Below are 18,586 nucleotides of genomic sequence, written 5' to 3' on the forward strand. Positions count from 1 at the left end.
GAGGAGCAGATAACTGGGATACCGGGGTATGACACGCTAGAGCCAACTGCAGAACAAGTATAGGCGCACAATAAGAAACACTTTTTTTTCCATGAAAACACGTGATTTATTTATTATCACAAATAAAAAAATGAATGTGCCTCCTGTGGCAACCTTTTGCTGAATAATACTCGATTTAACATTCAAATAAAATATTTCTCCTTTTGCATGTGGAGAATCCTCACCACAAGTTGAGCCATCCCCACCCCAGTCCTCAAATCAGCCCTTAACTCATTCAACAGCTCCAAAATGGAATCGCTAGCTAGTCGATATGTTTCAACTATCTGGTTTTCATTCATTCCAAACAAATTTACACGAGTCCGAAAGACTCTCTCTCTGTGTATTCTTTGATTTTGGATGTCGCCTCCTTGCCTCAATAACAGCAGCCATCGGTGCGTAATGCTGGGCAGATTAGCACCTTCCTTTCCAACGTATTAAATACAGACGCAATCACAATCCCCACAATTACTTTCAGGCTTGGTAAATCTCATTGCGTGTGGTAAATTAACCTATTTGCATTTTCCCCTCCCAGTATTTAGCGCTTTCTGGCGGGTATGCCCCATATTGATTATTCATCAGGGCAAAAGTACTAAATGAACAGCGTGTGCTATTTTGCTCATTTGAGAGGCGCAGTCCTCTTTGCGCGCTGTTAGTAGATCAGCTTGCACATTGGTTTGCGAGTGATGTCAAGTTTGCACACATTTTTACACACGCAAACCTTTAGTAAAGTGTAAGTGTTTCATGTAACATTTCCTAAGCAGTAGAAAGCAAACTGAACTTTGTAATATTTTAACAGCCCTCATTCATATTGAGATGATTGTTGTTTCTCATAAGGGAACAGCCGTTGGGTGACCGTCACTGCCAGGGCTTCTTGAGAAAGCTGTAATCCAGTCAGGAGTGGGTACAAAGAGAGAGCTCTGTACATTCAAATAACATTGTCAATTGTCATTATCAATCCTCTCCAAGTCTATGGTCTCTTTTTAAGAGGATGCTGTTTCCACATGTCTAACTGAATATACCTGCAAACATGAAGACGGTAATCAAGAAGTTGTTGTATAAGCTGAGGGACAAATGGAGGTAAGTAGCTAGTGATATTGAAGAAACTATCATCGAATAGTTACTTTCCCTGACATCGAGACTGCTCATCTGGTCGTAATGCTGGTAAACTGTGACGTCTCCTGCAGCTGTTTCAGGAACTTCCCTGCAGCGTTGGTGGTATAGTGGTCAGCATGGCTGCTTGACAAGCAGTTGACCAACTTCAGATAATAAACGGTCAGAAACAGCTCTGTGGCGCAATGGTAGCGCGTCTGACTCCAGATCAGAAGGTTATGTGTTCAACCCACATCAGGGTCATAATCAACTTTCAGATTTGTTTTATCCATCCTCACAAGTTCACCGACCAGACTAACTTACTGTAAACTGCAACAGAAAACTTTGATATGTACCTGCAATTATTCAAGTCTGCATGATCATCTGCCTTGAAGAAAGAAGGAACAAAAGATGATCTTTAAAAAAAACGAATTTCATTTGTTTATGAGGAGAAACAGGGCAAGTTTATTTGTATACCACATTTCGTCTACGATTCAAAGTGCTTTGATAAAACCATTTTAAAATACGAGGAAAAAAATATGTGTCAAAGTGATAAAGTAAAATCATCCAGTTTTATAAAGTTTCTAAATTGTCTTGTTCTGCAGATTCACACACACATTCAACTTGCAGGTTGTTGTGGCCGTATGCCACTTTCTGCGCTCATGGTCCGATGTTCAAGAAGTGACTTGAATGTGAAAAGTTGTGGTCCTTCATGCACACATCAATTCTGGTGCAGCCACATTTCTGTTCTTCCATCATTCAAGCTATTTGTCCATCCCTGCTGGGTCTCCTGTAATTTAAGAGTTAAAAAACACAATAGCAGCGTTATTCACACTGCTACAGTGCAGCACCTGGAAGTCTGAATAACTATCCATGGATGGGCACACATCTGCTGGATTCTGCGTTTTTGTTCACAGTTCATGTCGTGTTGAGTTCAGTAAAGACTTTACAGAAGAACAACTAACAAAACTGTTCATGTTGTCTGGTTCCATGGTGTAATGGTTAGCACTCTGGACTCTGAATCCAGAAATCTGAGTTCAAATCTCAGTGGAACCTGCAAGCTGATTTGATGTTTAAGGTGTTAATGGTCATGCTTTATGCAACCTTCTCACTTACTGAAAATTATAGGTATAAAAGCCTTTAAAGTGTGCCACATGAAGAAAAAGCAATGTTAAAAAGAGGATTGAGTGCACGTACACCCAAAAGCCGAAAATGGTGGGCGCAAAAAAAAATCTGGATCTATAAAACCACTTGCACGCAATGTTTGCTTTATAAATCACAGTCCAGCTGGAAGGTTGCACAGCTGAATCCGCCTCAAATCCCGCCCTCTACACGCCCACTTTTTACCTTAAAAGGGTAATGCAAAGTAGTATTTGCATATGAATGAGCCTGCTGGGCATGCGCAGCAGCATCCTGCAGCCTGTTTGGCGTCAGAATGAATGAGACGTGTCCAGCCACCGTGCCACTGAATTTCACTGAGATCTGAGATCAAGATGTTGTGGATGAGGTGGAGGACAGGTAAACGACATTATTTGGTGGTCACAGTAAAAGTATAAAAAGTATATAAATAGTATAAAATAAAGTGAGTGAGTGGCAGCACGCCGTTGCTGCGCTAAACGCTGTGAGTGCCCCGGCGCAACAGGGGGGACATGTCCCCCCGTCTTTTCAAAATCATGTTTTTGTCCCCCCCACTTTTTACAGTTTAAAAACTAACGGTAGGCTCAGCCTGTAATTGCAAATCACAAGACATCCTGTGCGAAAGCAATGCAAGAACGGCTTAGGCTTACACCCGCACGTGAAGGTTTCACGCATGCGTAAAACTCATTATATATATGAAAAAAAATCTGTGTCCCTTTAGGGGCTCCGTAGAGCCACTAAACACTCTACGGAGCCCCTCATTTGTTCTGTCCTAAAGCGGTGGGTGAAGAGGAGGTTCCCGGCGTGTCTACCGCGGCTGCACCAGAGTCCTGACTGACGCTGAGCTTCACACACAGAGGGACACGATCAGCACTATTTTATTATAAGTCTGATATATGTTGTGATATGTGATGACATTATTAAGAGTATGACATGAATCTCGCTTCATTTCACCACCTCATAGCCTGCGTCGCCAGTTCCCCATGTCTGAAGTAAGTTCCTACGGGAGGGTCGGGGTTGCCGTAGGGATATGCAGATTTTTTGATTAGTTTTTTCTTTTTACATCCCAGCCTTTGCGTAGAAGGTGGCTTGCGCATCTTTCAGGCCCTTTTTGTGCGCAAGCAAGCTTTATAGATGAGGCCCCTGGGCATTGCTCCCTCTACCAACCCCCGGGAGGCCCTACACTGAGCTCAGGGGTCCGTTTCACAAAGCAGGTTTAGTGAAAACTCTGAGTCTGTTAACCCTGAAATGAGGGAAACTCTGAGTTTTCCGTTTCACAAAGGGAGGTAACTCAAACCAGAGAAAGAGAGGTAACTCTAGCCTGTTTTACAAAGAGAGGTAACTTAAGCTCTCGGTCAGTTACCGTAGTAACAGACGCTCTGAACCTAACCTGGTCAGGACCAGGTTTATTTCAGCGAACCTGGAGTTTCTCTCTGTCTCCTCCCTCAGTGGCGTCAATTCAGCCAATGGGTCTTTACGCAATACGCATCCGTTTTCTGCACCACGGACAGCAAGCGGCAGAGTTAGAGAGCAGAAAAGGCTTATCTAACAAACGCAATTTAACTCGTTCACTTATTCACTATGTCAGTGCAACAATATCACAGGGACATCAGATTTTAACTTCAAACAGTTAAAGTCCAAATGCAAAAAGGAGAGCGAGAGTAAAAAAAAGTCAAATATTTCCCTTAAACAGATGTATAAGAGAATTTATATCTTACTTTGAGATGAACTTGCATAATTAATCCATCAGTGGCTAACAGCCTCGTTAATATCTTCTGGACCCATCACTTGTCTTCTTTCTTTTTTAAATTGCGTGGTTGTCTGCTTCTTTTTCATTTTTGTAAGTTAGTAAAACTGCAGAGCGCTGCGTTCCATTTGTCCTCGGAAGTGGGAATTTCCCAGTTCCTAGTCGGATTTTTCAACTGGAACGCCCCTCGAAGTGGGATTTCCTACTGGGAAAGTGGGAGAAGCTTCACCACCCCCGAGTTACCATTCAAAGATGGCTGCCATTCCCAGTTCCCAGTTCCGATATCTGAGGTAAATGGAACGCAGCATTAAAACGAGATTGATAGCGTCGCGACCACTGTCGTCAGGGACACTGGGACATCACATTTCAAGATATGAGGGGGGTACGTGTTGGGAAAGATAATACCTACTGAAATCCATCATGTTGTTCTGATATGCATTTGTAGTTATTTTATATGTATTAATTAATAGAACAAATCAATACAAATAGACACAGAGTAATTCCATAAATGTATTTAAAAAAAAAACATTTACATTTTCCCCTGAAGCCGAGGTGTGGCAGCTGCCGTACCCAATTGACGGCCCTGATCTAAATGACAATAAAATTTCTTTTTTTTTTTTCCAAAATATGCTCTCATACTCACCATACGCACGTATTAACACTTCTAACTCCAGTGGCGTGAAGTATGTGGATCTTCAGATGCAAACTAATGTTTCCTCAAAGGGATTTTGTAAATTGAAATGATAAATAAAGTTAAAAAGAAAAAAAAGAAAATGTACGTCGCTCTTTTGTGTCGCCGGTTGCCATGGTGAATCCTTGTATCAGCGCTCTACTGATGATGGCTTTTGATTTCCCTCACGCACAAGCTTAACTCCAGGTGAAACTACTTAGACTTGAGTAAATTGCCTCAAATCCGCTGTTCTGGAACCGAAAACCCAGAGTTTCCGATCTCAGAGTAGATCAACTAAGAGTTCAGGATTAGACTCAGAGTTTGTTGAACCTGCTTTGTGAAACGGACCCCAGGTCTCCTTCTTATCCTGAGGAGTGAGCAGGCCGCTTCTTTTCACCAGAGAGGGTGGGGCTTCTCTGGCCGGACGTAGCACGTGGAAGGAGCCCAAGGGAACACGGGGAGAACATACAAACTCCACAGAGAAAGGCCCTTTCGCCAACCCCACCCAGGGTGCTGAAGTCATCAAGTCTGCCATCGAGGCAGGGCAGGATAATACATAAGAATTTAGGATTTACCGAGCGGTGTTTTGTTGTTGGACTTCTGTGCTAGCCACAGTTTGTCCATAACGAACACCATGTTCAAGCATAAGGGTGTCCATCAGTGCACGTGGCACCAGGACACCCTAGGCCGGAGGTCAATTATCGACTTTGTTGTCGTTTCATCTGACCTTCGGCCGCATGTCTTGGACACTCGGGTGAAGAGAGGGGCTGAGCTGTCAACTGATCACCACCTGGTGGTGAGTTGGATGCGCTGGCGGAGGAGGAGGTTGGACAGACCGGGCAGACCCAAACGGATTGTGAGGGTCTGTTGGGAACGTCTGGCCGAGCCCCCTGTCAGGGACATCTTCAACTCCCATTCTGTGGGGGGTGCTCAGTGAGTATGGGGTCCGGGGCCCTCTATTAAGGGCTGTCTGGTCTCTGTATGATCGGAGCAGGAGTTTGGTTCACATTGCCAGCAGTAAGTCAGACTTGATCCCGGTGCATGTTGGACTCCGGCAGGGCTGCCCTTTGTCACCGGTCCTGTTCATAATTTTTATGGACAGGATTTCTAGGCGCAGCCAGGGGCCGGAGGGGATCCGGTTTGGGAACCACAGGATTTCGTCTCTGCTTTTTGCGGATGACGTTGTCCTGTTGGCTTCATCGGACCGGGACCTTCAGCATGTGCTGGGGCGGTTTGCGGCCGAGTGCGACGCAGCAGGGATGAGAATCAGCACCTCCAAGACCGAGGCCATGGTTCTCCACCGGGAAAGGGTGGCGTGCCTTCTCCGGATGGGTGGAGAAGTCCTGCCTCAGGTGGAGGAGTTCAAGTATCTCAGGGTCTTGTTCACGAGTGAGGGAACGATGGAGCGGGAGATTGACAGATGGATCGGTGCAGCGTCCGCAGTTATGCGGTCGATGTACTGGACCGTCGTGGTGAAGAGGGAGCTGAGTCAAAAGGCGAAGCTCTCGATTTACCGGTCAATCTACGCACCTACCCTCACCTATGGTCATAAACTTTGGGTAGTGACCGAAAGGACAAGATCGCGGATACAAGCGGCCAAGATGAGTTTCCTCCGCAGGGTGGCTGGACGCTCCCTTAGAGATAGGGTGAGGAGTTCGGTCACCTGGGAGGAGCTCGGAGTCGAGCCGCTGCTCCTTCACATTGAGAGGAGTCAGCTGAGGTGGCTTGGGCATCTGTATCGGATGCCTCCTGGACGCCTCCCTAGGGAGGTGTTCCAGGCATGTCCCACCAAGAGGACACCCCTGGGAACGCCTCGGACTCCCCTCGGAGGAGCTGGAGGAAGTGTCTGGGGTGAGGGAAGTCTGGGCATCTCTGCTGAGGCTGCTGCCCCCGTGACCCGGGAACGGATAAGCGGCGGACGATGGATGGATGGATGGAATTTAGGATTTTTTTATTTCACAGAACAAATCACTTTATTGCAGTGGATAAATTACTTCAAAATAAGTAGTTATAAACACAAACTGTCTGTGTCTCTGTGTTCTTGCAGTCTACTGTTTATTGAAAAAGTTGGTCTTGAGAAAACAGGTTGAATTTCTAGATATCCGTAGAAAGGGCAATTCATGGATGATCACATTTTGTTTTACGTTCCATATTGTGGTCATACTTTACATGTCAGAGAGCCTGTTAAGACAGGAAGTTCTAAGAGTTGGGAATTCTAGATAAATAAATGCGATAAACTGTGAAAATTCAGATTTGTCAGAAAAGGTGCACTGCGATGGCCGGGAATCGAACCCGGGTCAACTGCTTGGAAGGCAGCTATGCTCTCCACTATACCACCATCGCACTGAAGGCCCAGCTCTGTTTGCCTCTAAGAAGAGTGTTGGCTTTTGCGAATGAATGTAAAATGATTATGCGAGTAATTCTGGTAATTCGTGTTTTCTCTTATTGGTGTGAAAATACTGGACCAGATCAACCTATCCCTAAACTTAGGATATGTAACACAGGTTTTCAAAGTTGCAGTAATTAAACCTTTACTTAAAATTTCCAACCTTCCATTTGTATCTAAAATTCTGGAAAAGGAAGTTTCAAGCCAGTTATTTGACTATTTGTTCCAGTCACAAATGACCTTCTTACGGCCTCAGATAAGGAATAAGTGTCCATACTGGTTCTACTGGACCTCAGATAAGGGATTAGTATCCATATTGGTTCTACTGGACCTCAGTGCTGCTTTTGACACTGTAGATCATGGCATTTTACTGCACAGGTTAGAGCATGTTGTTGGGATTAAAGGGACAGCTCTACGTTGGTTTAAATCATATTTATCTGTCAGGTTCCAGTTTGTTCATGTACATAACTCACGTATAAAGCCCAAAACGGCTTAGTTCCGAATTATTTGCAAGACCTGATAGTGCCTTATGTTCCTGGCAGAGCTATCCATTCTCAGAGTGCAGGTTTACTCGTATTTCCTAGAGTATCCAAAGTCTGCCTTCGGCAGGAGGGTCCCCCCTTATGACCCTGGTCCTGCTCAAGGTTTTCTTTCCTCCTAAAGGGGAGTTTTTCTTGCCACTGTTTGGCTAAAGGCTTTTTTCCCACTATGGGAGTTTTTACCTGCCATTGTTTATGTAATAATTGCTCGGGGGTCATGTTCTGGTCTCTGGAAAGCGCCTAGAGACAACTTTGTTGTATTAGACGCTATACAAATAAAATTGAATTGAATTGAATTGAATGTGAGCCACCCCTAATATATTTTCTGACACACACGCAGGTGGAGGTTTTTCTTGAGGTTAAATCTTTATATACTGTCTTGACTGTGTAGGAAAGGTAAACCAAATAACACTCACCCTAGAGAGACAGTGGTGTTGTTAATAGGGACCCAGTGGCGGCTTGTCAATAGCGGGCGCTAGGGCGCCGCCCCATTAAAATTACAGGGGGGAAAAAATAAACACAGTACACATAAATTACATAATAAAAAGTAATTATCACATCTGTGCACTCATAAAATGTGGCTGACTTTTAATTTTTCAAGCCTTCCCATCCCATACTGGGTTTATTCAGAGTTGTTTTTTGTGCAGACTGAAATACATAGGTTTCAATGGCGAGGGGCGCCGGCCAAATGAGTGTGTATTGCATGTTCTTAAACTTTTCTTCCATGTGACTTCATGCTGGTCTCTAATTGGTTACTCAAAGACTCTCCTCCGGGCGCAGCTCTCTGCACCCGTTGCCAATCAGCGTGTTTTCTGTCATTCTTCATTCAATCTGATTGATTCATGAGCTGTCAATCAAAGTCACACGCCCCTGACAGTGACCGCTGACTCGCATACAAACGGAGTCACAACGACAAAACAGCAGACAATAGCAGCAGAAAAAGTAAACTGGGTTGTTTCGTTAAAAAATAATAATTTCACGAGGCGTTCGCCGGAGGAAAAGAAGCAAATTAAGGAGCCTGGACCGGACAAACCAGACTTAAAAATCCAGCAGCAGGCAAGTGAAAATCTTAATAAACAAAGTTTGAAAAATAAAGTAGAGTTTAAAGTTGTGTTGTAATCCCCACTCGCCAGTGCCCCCCTCCCAAAAGTTTTTATCACCAGCCGCCACTGCAGGGACCAGAACCAAGGTGGTCTGGTCCAGGACAACCCTGCTGTCCTCCAGCAGCCGTCTGATGTGGCTGTACACGCTCACAATGGACTGAGGGATGGGCACGGTTCTCCCCTTGGTGTCCTTTGGCCTGTTGCGTGCAGCTTGCTCAAACTCTTTTGCGAGTCTGAGGCAAACGCACTCACTGAGCCTGTTTACTTCAGGGTCCAGGGCTGCTTGGCCGTGAGTCATGTATAGTCTGTGGGAGAGAAAGATGATATGATCTGGACTGTGAACAAGGCTGTAAAGTCATGAAGAACCAGGTGACAATGTCAACAGGGATTGCAATAAAATAACTTGCACTTGAATGATTTTCACAATGACTGTGTGCTGTATTTCTTATTCATTGATTTGTATTGAATCAGAATGATAGCAGATGGTGGTCCAGCACCTCTCTGCCACCTGCTGTCCAGGAGCAGAACCACTGGACATCCTCCTGACGGACTGCCCTTCTTCTTTGCCTTCTGGGTTGTTGTCCTACAGATGAGATGCTGCTTCAGTTATCAAGAGAGTTATTAATAATTAATAAAGTAGATTATTTATCAAATTGAATTATCAAAATGACTAAATCAAAACGGGGCACCACCTGATGTAATCAGGAAAATGATTGCTACAGCAAAATCAAAATGAGCATCAAAATAATTTTGTGGCTGTTCCTTTTCTTAGTTGTGTATGCGAGTCATGTTTTCTTCTTGCAGGGTTTGCTGTTCCTAAAGCGATGCCTTCTCCACCTCCAGGAATGGGAACAAAGTGACCATGCTTTGCTGAGTCAATTTTTGATTTACAGTGTCTTGTAAGTATTTGACCCCCTTGAACTTTGGGTCCCACTTGTTGTTCATTCTTCACAAAAAAAAAATGCAGTTTTATATCTTTATGTTTGAAGCCTGAAATTTGGCAAAAGGTCACAAAGTTGAAGCCGCGGTGCACAGAGCCACGGTCCCCGGAGGCTCCCTCCGGCCTCCCACTAAACTTTCTCCACTTTAAGTTTTGCAGATCCGAGTCCACGACGCCCACGCGCTCCCGGCCATCAGATCGGGAAATCGCTGCGACTTAACGCTCCGACTGAAGCCCCCCTTCCCCGCTTCAAGCTCAGGAATCGGGACGTTTTCCTGGACAGACGGCCGGCGTCTCGCCCAGCTGTGAGCTGCCTTCCCGGGCCCGGATGCCCGCGCGTCGGCAACGAATGACCGCCCCCCCGCCGCGCCTAGAAGAGCTGAGAGGCTCCGTTGATCCGGAAGCACGGCCCGGCACAAGACGGCGCCCACCGCTGTCCGTTTCGTTTCAGGGGAAGGAACGTGAACCGAGAGACTCTGACTGGGAAACCCCCAGCAGCAACGCGACCCGCAGTCGACAGAGCCCGCAGCTGCCCGATCCGGATCTGAGGAGGCGGGAGGTCGTGAGCCCTGGTGATCAGTATAACTTAGAGCGGTTCAGAACTGAGTTTACTGCATACATCATCATCGTTATCAGCATTATTGTGTTCGTCATTATGTAGTCGACATTTTCCGCCAGTTGCTCACGTTTTAAGACGCCGCGTTTGCCATCCGGTCTAATTGCACGTGGCATGGTTAGGGCGCCACCATCTTTAAAGGAGCTTGAGGCTGGATTTATGACAAAAATTCGTATACGTTTTAAGTTTTCTAGTAATAATGTCAGATGAAGCGTTCCAAACCAAAAAGAATGATCCTCTAGTGTATCTCTCCTTTGCCTTGAACAGGCTGTTGCTGCAAAATGTGCTGCAATTCGGGCCCAAATTTCCCGCGCTGTCCTGCGGATGTGACATCAAATGACGCTGCATGCACGTTCTCCCCGTTCTCCCGTGCCGGCTTCACTGTTGGGTGCAGTACCCCCAACGGCCGTCGTGGTGAAGGGTGGCGCTAGAGTCTCATTTCTTAAAAGGAGCCTCATGCTCCTTTAAGATACCAAAGAGCCCCGCCATCTTTAAAAGTTTGAAAATGTTTGGGAAAAAAAAAAAAAAATGTTTGAACCGTACATGACCGTTGGATTGTGTTTATTATTGTTTTGATTTATTTTACATTCCATGTATTTAACTTTCATTTCTATTTTTCTTGTTGTTGTTTTTCTTGTTAGTTAATGGTTTTATGTTTATCGTAGTGTGCCATCAGGATTTATTGTGGGTATTGCTTTACATCTGCTTTGGTACCCGTATGTAAATAAATTCTGATTGATTTTAAGAAGTTGTTTGTGTTGCTTTACAAATATTCTTGTCACAATGACTGTTTGACAGAGCCAGTGCCGAACTCTTTAAGAGCCTTCAACATTATTCACCAGGAATAATAGAACCTTCTTGTTATTCTGGTGGATTATCCCTAATTTCTGAGACTAATTCCTGCTGTGAAAGTGATATTTTCCTGGAAACAGGTGGTGCCCCACGAGGATTATTATCATTTTGATAATTCAATTTGATAAATAGTGGACTTTATTAATTATCAATAATTGTAAATAAAATTATTAGTAACCCTGTTATGATTGATTATATAAAGAATAGTTTAAAATCAAACTGAATATGTAAACTCCATGTGCTCTTAACTAAATCTTTCTGTATGTAAAATAAGGTGCATTCTTCTGACTCTTTCACTGAGAGTACCATCCTGTACCAGACACTGATAAGGAGAGAGGCCCCTGAGCAATAAAACAAGTTGGGCTATTTACCCCCCTTTCTCAAGTGTAATAAAAAGTGTTCTCAAGACAGAGACCGGCAGATCTGGCGGGACGATTGACCAAGCAGGCTGCAGGAGCCTGCTCTGCCGATCTCACTCATGAGGCCTACTTTAATTCTATCCCAGTCTTGTGTCTTTTTATTTACCTTTTCCAGCTCAATTAAAGAACCTGGGGTGATTGAATTCGATCACAACAATTTGGGGGCGTCGTCCGGGATTGAGAAACAGGAAAGAGGTAATTATGAAAAAAAAAAAAACAGCTGGTTGCGGAAAAAGGCGAGGACACAGCCGCGCGCAAATTCAGGGTAAGCAGACCGTTTATCTGCATTGGATATACTCAAATCAAGACCGTGTCCAAAGTCTTAAGTAAACACCCAGCTGCTGAATTTAAGAACTGCTAAATTTAAGGAATGATAACGGCTGAATTTAATAACTGCTAAATTTAAGGAATGACAACTGCTAAATTTAATGAAGAAAGGACAAAGCTGGAATAGAAATAAAGAGGAAATATATAGAAATTAAGAGGAATACGGTATTTATTAAGGGTTAGAGGCCCCAAAATTGTCATGGTTTGAGGCCATTTGGCATTTTTGAAAGTCTCGGGCATGGCTGCCCCACCGTAGTACCGACGGGCACTACGGATTTGCTTGGTTAGAGTCCAGGGATTTGAGACCCCCCGAATTCTAAGAGCTGCCAAAGAAACTTCAGAAAAAAAAGTTGATGGTATGCATTGAGGATGGAATAGGATTTTGGAAACTGTAGAGAGGTTTTTAAATGCCCGAGAAACTTTAAATGTTGAGGGAATTTGGCTTTGTGAAGATATTATAAGACCTAAGTTGACATGAGCCTGAAAAATAGAAATATAGATGGTAAGTGTGAATTATATGTAAAAAATTCACCAGAAACTGCTGGCCTGGCTATGAGAGAGGAGGGGCTGTGATTATGTGTGTGTGCTGGGGTGTGTATGTGTAGATGTGTGTGTGAGAGACAGAGGGAGAGAGAGAGAGTGAGAGACAGAGATAGGGTGTAAGTGTGTGTGTGTGAGAGATAATGTGTGTGTGTGCCTTTGTGTATTGTATGTTCATGGAACTTTGTAGATATATTCTGTCATTTTAAGAGAAAGAAAGACAGAAAAGGTAAAAGAGAGATTCGTGGAAGTTGCATGTTCAAATGCCATGGTCGTAAAAGTCCTCTGTCAGATCATGACCTGCTTTGATCGTTAGCAGATTTTATGGTGCTTGGAGATGCAGAGAAGCAGAGATGCAGACTGTTGCTCCGATGGAAGGAGGAGGGGCTGTTTGGGTCTTTCGGCAGCACAGATAACCAAGTAATGCTTTAAAAAAGCTAGAGATTATGCTGATAATAATCTTATTTAGGGGTTGAATAGGTGACACATTTTAGAATATATTTGGATATTATAAGATAATATGTTAAGAAGTAAAGGTTTAAATTCATATGAGCCTCTCTCTGTTGACATGGTTAAAATAATATGAACAATGAGCTTCTTTAAATGATACATTCTGTGTCTATAAAGGAGACTTTTTATCTGTTAAAAATACATGAGCTTCAGCTTCTCTGTTGACATTTTTTAAGATAACATTAACAATGAGCTTCTTTAAATGATGCATTCTGTGTCTAATAAAGAAGACTTTTTTATTTGATAAAGCATATATGAGCTTCGAGAGAGGACTTTTTGGGAGTTTGTTTGTTTAGGTTAAGAATGTTTGTCTGTGTACTGGAGCACCTCCCCTCAGTGAAATATGGTGAATTGGTTAGGGGCGGCTCACATTCCTTAACTTTCAAGTGAGGGCATAATAATATTAAGGTCTTAGTTGATATAAAGTGTTGATGAATACAGATTTTGGAATCTGTGATAGTAGGGACATTGTAATTTCTGTCTGTAATTTGTATAGTTGAGGTTACTGTCATTTTTGGGAAGTAGAAGTGCTTTTGCAATTTTTATTTTATTTAGGAAAAGGACCAGATTGAAATGATAAATTACAGATATGCGTTAGAGGTTTTACAATGTTATTTAGGACTTTTCTATGGTTATTAATATTAGGACAGTCAGTGGATAATTTACTTTTACACTTTTGAACAGGGTTTGTCACTTTCTGTTTACTGTAACTGTTGCTGAGAGAGGAAAAATATATAAAAGATTATTTTCTTTTTACAAACATTGGTTAGTTCTCCATTAGCGAACCAAGGATTTTTTAAATAAATTCGGATTAATTTGAACAAGAAAAGAGGAGATTGGGAATTTAGAAGGAGTGAAAACTGAAACGCTACCTGGAACACAGGGAGGGGGTCGGAAAAGATAACGAAGGAATGTAGGGGTACGGACAGACCAGACCATGTCGTAAACATGTTGGGTGAAACAGAAACAGAAAAAAAAAAGAGGGGAAACTTTCAGCGCCAGGCGCGGGGTCAGTGGGCTGGGGTCAGCCCAAGAGATACTGTTAGTAAATCAGCATTAAACACACACAAATTTTATGAACCACCTTGAGCACCCAACCTCCACTACCACATACCATAGAGGGATGGGTGGACAAGGAGGGGCCCGGGGGATTTGGCGAGGGGGTTGCCATAGAGACCCAGGAAAAGACACGCCCCACAAAGAGACAACAGGGGACTGGCTGCTTCGGAGGAAGAAAAACCGGCTCAACCATTCACACGCCCCCTCAGGATGAGGGTGAGACGCAAACCCTGAGACATTCCGCAAGCTCCCTGTGATCTGATGGGGACAGACCAACTGATCATGTTGGGGGTGATGATTCAGTGTGGTCCCGATGGTTTGACGCTGACCTTTCTGGACGGGGGACACGGAGTCAAACAACCATCTGAGTGGACATTGCATGTTATCTCCTCAGCCAGGTATGGCTGCAGAAATACAGTATGTTGGACTTTGTTTGAACCACAAACATCGGTTACTCCTGGCCCGATATACGGTCTATCAACAGTGGCGCCCCTGAGTCGACACCTGATGTCCTTACGCTTGTTCCCCCAATCCTTTACATATCACATTATTTTACGATACACCTAATGGTAACATGATGCCTTGCACTCACATTATAGATGACTAAGGTGGTATGAACTGACGGATGAGGCTTTGCCCTCATGTATCATTGGCTTTGCGTCTAGGCCATCAGGCTAAAGATTTAAAGCCTCCAAAGCAAAATTATTATCACCACCCAATAGTTGTACGACATGGTGAAACAACTAGGCGTTAGGATTTAGATTTTTTCTGTAACAGGATCATCAACGAGTGATCCTGTTTCAAAAGGGGGAGTAAGGTTGGTAATTATGTGACCGACCCTACATGTATACAGCATGTAGCAGTTAAAAGAAATTAATCAAAAAGAAATTAAGAAAATGAAGCATCAAATATTTTGTACACACACGACGGATAGCACAGGGGGAAAACCACACAAGTGCATGCAAAGAATCGTTCGTGACGATAAAGTCAGGGAAGACTTAGTGAAAACACCATTTGACAAAGCGATTAATTTGTTTGTAGACGGATACTGTTTTAGATACTGGAACGAAGGAAAATAGGAATTAGAATCAGAATCAGATTTATTAGTCAAGTTTGAATATTGCCCAAGGAATTAGACTCCGGCTATTTCGCTTTCCACTCAGATTTAAAAGTAGCAACAGTAAATAATAAATGTACGGTAGATAAAAGTGTGGCACATATTAAAATATATACGATTAAAAAAAAAAGTGAAAGGTGTAACAGTATAGAGGTAGACATGGTAAAGACAGCTCTTAATAAGAAATATAAATAATAAGTGGCCTTGAGATGGGAAACGGAGATTGGAATGAGTAGAGTTAAACCTGATACCACCTGATATATATTGTACAAGCATTATGGGAGTAGTTTTATTCTTTAAGGTAAAGAATACCAGAATGGCAAACGGATGGCGAGTAGATGAATTAAATTCAGTCCAGGAGATGGCACGAGTAATTTTTCTTTTTTGTAAAAGGTCAACATTTTTTAGATAGCTGGGATAGGTATTACAGTAAATAATAGTACAGGAATTTAGATGTTGTCCAAACAAAGGTTGATAAAGAATAAGAAGAGCAGAGCGTGGAAGCAGGTGTCTCGCTTTGAAAAGCAGACTGACATTTTTAGATTCTTAGATATTTAGTTTTGCAAAAGTGATCTATATGACGATTACAGTTTAGACAGTCATCAATGAGGACTCCAAGGAACTTTGTAGAGTTTACTTTCTTGATTTCTTTATCTTTTATTTTGATCTGAAAGGCCAGATTTTCCATATTCTTTTGTTCTTTATTGAAACTGAATGATATATAATTTGTTTACTAATATTAAGAGAGGTTTTGTTAATTTTTGATCCAAATATCCACCTTAGAAAGCTCATTGTCAAGGAGATTTTGAATTTCATGGATGTTGTTATGTGATACAAGAAAGGTTGTTTCATTGAGCATTCCAGGATAATAAATATGCCATAGTTTCATGAGAGTGAATGGTTTTTACTTTTTGTTACGTAGAAATGTCACTTTTCCATAAAGGAAATGTTAATCGTGTGTACAATCCTGAGTACCCCCTCAACGCGTAAAGGATTTAACAGAGTAATTTGCATGTCTGGATTCTTTAAGTGGGTGTACATGAAGTGCCCAGAGGGAAAGAAATCAGTAATGTTCATGAATAAGCAATTATTGCTCCACACCTATCTGTAGGAAATTGTAGGATAATGTATTGAATAATCTGGAGTTGAGTATTGTGTAGTGGGTGACATCAGGAAGGCGTTTGGGAAACGCTGGATGGGACATGCGATTATGAAGACTGAATTGGCAAAAATCTGTGCACAGACCAAAATGACATGGGTGAACGCGGGCCACGGACTGACCCGTACGAAGTACAGACTGGACGACTTTTTCTAGGGCCGCAGAATGCGCCCTACTTGAAGGAGACTGACGAATAACAATTTGGTCAGAAAGCTCACTTCTCCGAACTGCAAAGTTTGGTATCTGCTTACTCCAACAGGTCAGAGACGGACGGACAGACAAGGACCTCACAGACAGAATGGGTTCCCCTGTGAGTCATCAAGAGACAGTGGTCGGAGCCAAGGTGGACAGGACCCAGAACGGACCTCCCACGTCATCCGACTCCACAGGAAAGGTGACACGTGGTGTCAACGATCGCAGTGGGCAACACCGGACCCCCCCATGAAGATTAGGACCCCAGATCCGGCTGGATCATCAGCGTTTATAAAAGACCTGAGCTTTCAAGAAATGGGGCAGAATAATCCCCTGAGCCGGTCCACCGGGTGATGAGAGTAGTCTACCTCTGACCCTGAAGAGGAACAATAAAGAAGAAAGAAGATACATAGGGTGATCTCTGATTAGAGATCAAAAGGGGGATTGTTATGATTGATTATATAAAGAATAGTTTAAAATCAAACTGAATATGTAAACTCCATGTGCTCTTAACTAAATCTTTCTGTATGTAAAATAAGGTGCATTCTTCTGACTCTTTCACTGAGAGTACCATCCTGTACCAGACACTGATAAGGAGAGAGGCCCCTGAGCAATAAAACAAGTTGGGCTATTTACCCCCCTTTCTCAAGTGTAATAAAAAGTGTTCTCAAGACAGAGACCGGCAGATCTGGGGGACGATTGACCAAGCAGGCTGCAGGAGCCTGCTCTGCCGATCTCACTCATGAGGCCTACTTTAATTCTATCCCAGTCTTGTGTCTTTTTATTTACCTTTTCCAGCTCAATTAAAGAACCCGGGGTGATTGAATTCGATCACAACAACCCCCTGATAACTGATCAGCTAAGCTACCTGTGTTGCACAACAGTATGTGCGCGCACGCGCGCACACACACACACACACACACACACACACACACACACACACACACACACACACACACACACACACACACACACACACACACACACACACACACACACACACACACACACACACACACACACACACACACACACACACTTTAATTCAACATGAAACTGTTTAGTTTTTTAAACTTATGAAGTTTTATTTTGGGGTAATTTCTAAAGTCACAGTTTGAGTTTTTGGCCCCAGATTTTTTTAACTTCATAAAAAACAAATTGTTTTTTCTCAGAATTCCTTAATAACATCTAAAAAACAGACTTTCAGCTGAAATCACAATACAATAAAATATTCAACAAAACAGTTCATAAAAAATAAAGTAACATTATTTCTGCACATAGACGATTTCAAATGTCCAAAAACAAAAAAATCTGAAAATTGAACAAAACATTGAAATCCGTCGCTGCGACAGAAGAACCTGCCAGCTTTCTTCCCGTTTCATGTCCAGAGTCAGGATTTCCGGTACCGGCGCTTAAAAATAATGAAGCTAAAGCTCTTTTCTATGGAGGATATTTTTGTGCCAAAATTAAATAAATAAATACATAATTAATTAATTAATTAAATGTATCATTAATCAATTAAAATGAGAATGAAATATGTCAATAGAATACATTTTAAGTAAAAACATATTTAATTATTTCAGTATTTAATTAATTAATGACACATTTAATTAATTAATGACATATTTCATTCTCATTTTAATTAATTAATTAATTAATTACACATTTAATTAATGATATATTTCATTCCTATTTTAATTAATTAATTATGTATTTATTTATTTAATTTCGGCACAAAAAATCCTCCATACCTTTCATTGTTCAGTCCTTTCTTCCCGTTAACCGTTAAGCCAAAAAGTTGGGATTCCCGGTCCTGGTACCGGTCCTTAGCTAGTGTCGCAGCTCAGCTAGTGTTTCATTTATAACCATTAAGTCCAGAGTTGGGATTCCCGGTACCGGTTCTTAAAAATAATGACGTTAAAGGAGCTAAAGCTCTTTTTATCGTCCAGTCCGCGGCTCTACCGCTCCGCCGCTGCGGCGTCGGAAGCTTTCTTCCCGTTTCATTTTTAACCAGTGTTTAAAGTCCAGAGTCTATGGAGGATTTTTTGTGCCAAAATTAAATAAATACATAATTAATTAATTCAATGTGTCATTAATTAATCAAAATGTGAATGAAATATGTAATTAATTAATCAAAATTGGAAT

General features: G+C 42.4%; 3 non-coding genes across 3 annotated transcripts; 2 read left to right on the forward strand and 1 right to left on the reverse strand.

Annotated features, from left to right (window-relative positions):
* Positions 1-1,320: 1,320 nt before the first annotated feature.
* Positions 1,321-1,392, forward strand: trnaw-cca (transfer RNA tryptophan (anticodon CCA)). The gene has a single exon. It is a non-coding gene; the product is annotated as a tRNA-Trp (tRNA).
* A 720-nt stretch (positions 1,393-2,112) lies between these two features.
* Positions 2,113-2,184, forward strand: trnaq-cug (transfer RNA glutamine (anticodon CUG)). Its single transcript has one exon. It is a non-coding gene; the product is annotated as a tRNA-Gln (tRNA).
* Positions 2,185-6,953: 4,769 nt separating this feature from the next.
* trnag-ucc (transfer RNA glycine (anticodon UCC)) lies at positions 6,954-7,025 on the reverse strand. Its single transcript has one exon. It is a non-coding gene; the product is annotated as a tRNA-Gly (tRNA).
* Positions 7,026-18,586: the final 11,561 nt, after the last annotated feature.

The sequence above is a fragment of the Cololabis saira genome, chromosome 20 (genome assembly GCF_033807715.1).
Source record: "Cololabis saira isolate AMF1-May2022 chromosome 20, fColSai1.1, whole genome shotgun sequence".
NCBI classification, from domain to species: Eukaryota; Metazoa; Chordata; class Actinopteri; order Beloniformes; family Belonidae; genus Cololabis; species Cololabis saira.